Genomic DNA, 7965 nt, shown 5'->3' with positions numbered 1-7965 from the left:
GTCTCATATTATAAATTATATAAACTTTCATCATTAAAAAATGTATGATTTGTAGTAGTCTTAATAAATAGTGAAACTCTCCATTCAAAGTGCCTTTAACACACTTGTGTTTGATGAGATTAATTAGACTTTATGGGATACTTATTATCATTAGGTGTTTTTCCAATATACTCCACAATTCCTATATAAAAAATTGAATTAAATATTGCAAACCCTAGAATTTATATTAAAAAACTGCTAAACAGGGATGGGAAAACGAAAATATCTCATAACTCCTTTTGGTATAGGAAATATATCTCATAAATAATATAATAATTTACATACACAATAACATCTCTCATATATAATTCCTCAACAAATTAAAAGTTCGAAATTAAATAATTGATTTTGAAATCTCATTAATTAGTCTTTCCTAGATGAACTTGATACTTAGTTAATAGTAAAAAAAAAGAAGAGGAGATTTGGTGGGTTTAGCCCACCAGCCCGCAGTTAAGCAGGATGGGGTGAGATTTTAGGACTGCCTCACTAGGCGGGGCGGCGAGGACCAACCCGCCAAACGGCGGGCTTTCAGTGGAGCAGGGTGAGCTTCCCTGCTGGCCACCCCTAGACGACATCACCGCCAAGGACATTCACATCGATCCCTTCACTTTTCTCTATTCAAATCTTCCTCTTCCAAACCTCATTGTAACCCTAATCAACCACAACAATGTTGCTCGCAATAGAACATGAATTTGATTCCAAAGAAAAAAGCTCAAGTGCTACCTATTAGAGGAGGACCATGGAAGGATATTTGCCAGTTATAAATCACGAATTAACATTTAAGGGATAAGATGGTTACAGGTTTGTCCATGGAGGTTGGTGATGGGCGCCGAACTCGATTTTGGGAGGATGTATGGTTACTCTGTAGATCTCTGAAGGATCGCTTCCCGAGACTTTTCTCTGTTTCAAACCAATGTTTATCTGTTATAGGGGAGTGCAGATTTTGGGATGCGTTTGAGTGGATTTGGAACTTTCAATGGAGGCGAGAGCTCTTTCAATGGAAGTTGAAACTTCTAAGTCAATTGCATGAGACTTTGAGACCTGTGAAATTAGTACATAACAGAGAGGATAGAGTGGTGTGGAAATATGATAGGCTAGGTGTCTTTACAACTAACTCATTTGTGTAGGTGATGCAGGAGGAAATGCTCCCAGAAGAGGTAACTAGCTACAACTTCACTAGAACTGTTTGGAAAGGGTTGGTTCCACCAAGAGTGGAGCTGTTTGCCTGGTTTGTTCTGATAGGAAGGGTGAATACAAAGGATAGGCTGAGTCGGTTTGGAATCATTGGTCAGGAAGATATTATTTGTGTTTTTTGCAATAATGATGTGAAACATATACATCACTTATTTCTAGGCTGTGCATTTGCTTGGCAGGTGTGGAGTTCTTGGATTTCAGCCTTTGGCCGACAATGGTCTTATCCGGGATCGATGAAAGAGCATTTTCTAAGTTGGACAGAGGAATCGAGGAGGATGGAGGAGCGTAATCAGCGGTTGAAGTGTTTCTGTGCGATCGTCTGGAATATTTGGCTGGAAAGGAATAGGGGGATTTTCCAGAACACAAGTAAAGATGTTGAAGAAATTATCAACATGACTTCGATCAGTGCTAACGAGTGGAGCAGTATGAATCCCTTTAGTTGTTGATGGCTAAGGCGAAGATGACATGAAGATTTTTTTTCGTGTTATTGTGGCTTTTGTTAAGTCAATTTTTAGTTTTGTGTGGCTCTGTTTGCTCCACTACTATTATATTAAGCTGTTTGCTTTAAAAAAAAAAGTTAATTTGATTTTGATCCTAATTTAGGAAGGTTTTATAATTTGAGGTTCATTTTGATTCTAAATTTAGAAGAGTTTTCATAGTTTAGGGTTAATTTTGATTCTGATTTTAGAAGATTTTTTAAAATTGATTCTTATTTTAATTTTAGAAGGATTTTCGTAGTTTAAAATTGATCTTGGTTTTGATTATTCTAAAAGGATTCTTATAGTTTATGGTTGATTTTAATTTTGATTTTTGAAGAGATTAACGGTTGGAATGATGTGTAATTCTAATTAAAAACTTAATTTATTTTGATACTCATTTGGTATATAAATTTTTTCTGTAACTATTCAATTATATATTGCTAAGTCAAATCAGTAAGTACAGTAATTAAATTTACTCCTGCTATTTATTTTTAATTTTTAATAGCAATCCAAATAGAAGAGTATAATTAAGGGTTCATAATTAATTAATTAAAAGAAGTTTACACTATAACAATATATTAAAATTAAACCTTATAATTGAAGAGTAACAAAGTGATAAAGTGGGCTTTAGTTTTCTTATTTTGTATTGGATGCAATGCCTCACAACGTGCTTCAACGTGGTGAACTTTAATTTATGAGCCAATATTATTTTATCTGGCTTTTTACTGGCAAAAAATCAGGTTAAGCATTCTCTTTAACTGGCAAAATTTGTTATGTAATTTAAAAAAAAAAAAAACTAGGTAATCAATAGTGTTTTATTCGATATATAATTAATAATCATTTTTATTTTTTTATTTTGTAAAAAAAAAAGATATAATTTTTAATAGTTAGTTTTTCTTTCCCTTATATTGGACATAAAATTATTGATCATATACATATAGCATGATTCTTATTTAATTTTGATAATTAGCTGTAACCTTTAACTTTAATTGTCACTGATAGCTTTAACATATATACAAGCATATATAAATATGATAATTTGACGTATTTGATTTCAACAAAAGCTTGAGTATGTATTCACACAAACAAACAAAAAATAAAATAAAATCATTAGAACTCAATTATTGAATGGGATGACAAAATGGATCAAGTAAGATATAAATGCATGGGAGTGGGACCCGAAAATTCATCAGTTATTCACTTATTATACCTGCATTTAGTCATTTATCACCCTTATTATTAGTTTATTTTCTTTTTCTCCGCTTCTTTTTTCTTTATAGCAGATATAAAGAGACTAAGAGAGCAATAAGTAAAGGGATGAAGTAGAAATTAAAAGGGTATATTAGTACTTCATCATTTGAAGAGTGGGAAGTGTTGGGAGAGAAGTAAGTTAGGTAAACATCTATCGAATGATACGCAAGGTGACACCGTGTTAAAATTATTGCTATACATAAAAATGAATAAAAATAGCTATATAATTGAGTGCGATAGAGATATGTAACATTATTATTTTTGCATTTTATCCATATATATGTCTTATTTATAGTCATTTAATTTTATACGATGGATTTTAAATTTTAATTATATATATTATATATATTTTTTATAAATAAAATCAACACTTAAAAATCAATGAAACATCGTTATATCGGTATATTTGAAAATTTTCATATTCCATATTGTCCTATATCTCCTGTGTGCTGTAAAAACTGAATAGTTGTTTGTCTCTTCCCTGTAGCTTCCTGCACTTCATTCTCTCTTAAATACCACTATACATATTATTATGGTTATGATTTGCATCTAGCCCAAATTAAAGTTATCATGTTTTTCTCATCTTTCTTTCTTTATATTCTTAATCTAATAATTAAAGTGTACTTGTTATCTATCATATGCTTATTGTACAATGTGCATGCATATGCACATACAGAAAGGAAAGTCGGTAACATTAATTGATGACAGGGAATCTACTAAAGTTTTGTTGCAGCCAAAAAGAAGAAATTAATCATGATTAAGAATATGAATGAACTCATCAACATAGAGAAAAACAATATAACATTTAATTTTAGGCATGTGTCATTTTATACACATATATAAACACTTGAATTAGGTCTACAACTAAGAACTTAAGCACCTCTAAACCAATTGCAATTAATGAGCAATGCCTTGGCTAGCAAGATCATCCAAAACTTGCATTAATATTTTACTGGGTGTTTGTTAGTGTGTTTCACTTAATGTTTTGGGGGTGTTAGTTTGATTAAAAATGCCACAAAATATTGAACAATTTTTTTGTAATTTATTTCTAGTTGTCAATTATACCCTTGTTAAATGAATACTTCACCTTCCACATTCTCATTTTCATGCACTACTTCACACAATATAATTGGGATGCATGGGAGAAGAAACAATATGCACAACAATAAATCAAACACTCCACTATATATTCTCATTAATTACTCTATCATAATGGGTTTGGTTTTCTATTTTGACACTCTCATTTGGTAACTTCTAATATACATCTATGCTTGAGTAGATATTTGGATGTTAATTGAAATGTTATTGAGAACTAAATGTGATTTTGTGTTTTTTTAGGAACGAAAAATTTAGAGTTTGATATTTGTTATTTTAAAAAAAAAAATTTAACATAAAGCAAATAAAAATTTATAAAAAATTATACAAAAATTCAAACAAACTTAAGAAAAATTCTTACTTGTAAAACTATATTAAATTATTACTTATAGGAAGATTTATTATATATGATTTATTATCGATAAAAAATTATATTGAACCTAAATTATAATAATACATACAAATCAATTAAAAGGCCCCACAATAAAATGAGCCAACTTTAAAAGTTTATGATGTGTTTCACTAATTGATGCATTAATTAGATTAGGATACATTACTTTTGCATGTTATTCTTTAACCATATCCGGCGATGAAGGACAACTCAGCTACCATAGGTAAATAAATTTTAGTTAATTAGAAGAAAACTACCATATACTATTACATTTTATCATCTTTAATTTGGAAAACTTTTAACAATTTTGTTTTATTTGTGTGTGTGGGACTCTACTACAAAATTTAATTTTCATCATACAGCTCATAAATAACTTCAATAATTGCCTGCCCATGAATGTCCTTATATTCGCCAACCAAGAAAGAACTAAATTCCTAAACGTTCGATCTGCCTTTGTCTTATAACTAACTAGAAGATAGTAGAAGGGGGTGATTATAATTTATATTGTATTCCTTGGAGTGAAAGAAACCCCTCTTTAATTTCTTATTAAAATTTAAAATAGTATTTAGAAATATGATGGGATTAATTTAATTTCAATTTTTTTTCCAACCTATATATCACTCACCCCGCACTATTGTTAGGAAACACATCCTATTAATTTGACTTGAAGCATCAACATTTATGACAGATATGAAATAATTTTTGTATTTATGTTCAAAGCGGTTACAAAATAATTTTATAATATTAATGTTTTTATAATTTGTATAGAAAGTCTCTTCTACAGGTTGTGAGACTTGCGAGTCGTGGCGTTTGTCGGATCGTCTGACTGGAGCGATAGAAGGTGATACCTGCAAAGACACTTTGATGTTTAAATTAAAATAAATCTAAAAGGTATAAAATGTGTAGAATGAATGATAAATTTGAGAAAATTTGAAACTCTCCTTTATATAAATAATGATAATTATCTTATCTTATTTTATTTGATTAAAATAAAAAAATATTTAAATTTAAGTGTTAGTTACAAATTTAGTGGACCGATTTCAAATCTTCTAAAAGGAGGGAGTAGATCAAACCCGAATAACCGGGTCTAAAGACTATAGATACGAGATCCAAAAATTGGATCCCTAACATAATTAAAATGTTTAGAATTTAAATTAACGGTAATAACTAATAAGTCAATAACCATTTAGCGCATTATCATGGCTATTTACTTTAAGATTGGTCATTAAAAGATCTGTAATAAAGAGTTGTTAATTGTGTCATGAAATTATTTTTTTTTAATTTTAAATTGATATAAAAAAGTATATAAATTATTATATTTCTAACACATTTTTTTAAACAAGAATTTCAGATTTTTTAGGTTTGCTTAAATTTTTACTTAAACCGTTTTTTTTTGCTATTTATCTTTTTTTTAAAGATAACAACTACTAAACTCTAAATTTTTTAATTATAAAAAATTTGATATCATATTATTAAATTACTTTTTTAAAAAATTTAAATTAATACAAAAATATATATAAATGATTATATTTTTAGCGGGTTAAATAGAACTATTAAAGAAACAGATAATAATAAATTGAGCGAAGTATATTTTTGAATTATGAGACATATTACTAAAACATATATTTGTATATGATTTGAACATTGAAGTGCTTTTTATAAGTATCTATACTTTTTTTTATTTGTGTATATTTTATTTTGGTGAAGGAACAAGAACTGGATGATACTACTAATTAGTTATATCTTAGATAACTTCGTTAGTACCAAGAATAAAAGTTATAAATAAAAAAATTTATGCGTTGATCATATTTCAAATTAAAAAAAAAATCTTTATACAAAAAAATAATTTATTTTGTCAAGAATTAAGAGTCGCAATGGCTTGAACATTCTAATTCTAAATAAAGAGAGTAATCCAAACTCATCAACAATAAATATCGCGTTTAACAAAGTTTTTAATAATATTTAGATAAGAAAATAGTATTTTCATTTTAGTAACACGTTATGATTTGCACTTTGGGTAAAGTACTAAATTGGTCTCCTATGTTTGGACGTAATTCTGTTTTAGTTCTTAAGGTTTAAAGTGTCCTATTTAAATCTAAAAAAGTTTTATTTAGTATTAATTTAGTCCCACAGTGAGGTCAAACTTAAATAAGTAACGGAATGTCCTACATAACAACAGTACAAGAACAAAATCGATAATCTGGAGAACAAGTACAAGCTCCAGAGGCACAAAATCAACCGTTGATGCATCAATGCATTTATTTATCATTCTCTTTACTTCTATAGAAAATATTTTATTTATATTATAAGAAAAATAATGAATAAATATATTGATGCATCAACGATTAATTTTGTGCCTCTAAAGCTTGTACATGTTCTCCAGATTATCGATTTTGTTCTTGTATTGTTGTTATGTAGGACATTTCGTTAATTATTTAACTTTGACCTCACTGTGGGACTAAATATTGATGCATCAACGGTTGATTTTGTGCCTCTGGAGCTTGTACATGTTCTCCAAATTATCGATTTTGTTCTTGTACTGTTGTTATGTAGGACATTTCGTTAATTATTTAACTTTGATCTCACTGGGGGACTAAATTGATGCTAAATGAAACATTTTTTTATTCAAATAGGACACTTTAAACCTTAAGGATCAAAACAGAATTACGTCCAAATATAGGAGACCAATTTAGTACTTTACCCTTTGCACTTTTATACAAATATTTGTCGTAGATATAACTAATTTATTAACTATACTTTTAGACTTGAAATAAAATGTGTAACATAGAGCACAACATCATATGTCAATTATCTTTCTAATGAGGTTAGTAAAATACTAGGTTGTTGATAAATTTTCATGAGTCTTATAATATATAGTTTAGTGTAAAATTAACATACTATTATTACAGTTATATATATTCTTATTTTTTCAGGTCTCTTTTCTTATGACGCATGAATATTATAGACTTCAAACTGTTTAAATTATTGGCATAATTATCTAATATAGTATTTTAGAAAGGATAATTTTAGAATAGAGAGTAATACACCTAATTCCATTATAACTGTAACCGAGAAAGGCTAGTAATTAAAATTGATTGTTTACTTAGCTTTCTTATTGTAGAAGCAACATATTTTTGTTAGTGTGCTAACTTGTAGAGCAGTATATATATATAAAAGCTCTCTTAGCTTGCACTATATGGTGAGTGGATAGATAAAGTAAATATTAATATTACTCATCGGTTACACATACAACTCTATTTTCCTTAACTCTGGATTCTCTACTCTAATGATGATTTATTCATCCTCTTCTCACAAGAACCTTAATATTTACATGTATCATCTTGTAATTTAGTTATTCTTGATTGAAAATATAATTAGTTTTATAATAAAATTTACTATCTTGATGAAGAACTAACTAATAAGTAACCTTCCTTTGAAGTTTGAAATAGTAGGCATGAACATGTATCTCTAGCTAGCCTGGCCAATTGCATGGCACAGCTAGAGGCACCTGCATGC

The sequence above is a fragment of the Arachis ipaensis genome, chromosome B09, assembly GCF_000816755.2.
Source record: "Arachis ipaensis cultivar K30076 chromosome B09, Araip1.1, whole genome shotgun sequence".
Taxonomy (NCBI): domain Eukaryota; kingdom Viridiplantae; phylum Streptophyta; class Magnoliopsida; order Fabales; family Fabaceae; genus Arachis; species Arachis ipaensis.
Note: the sequence above shows the minus strand (reverse complement) of the source record.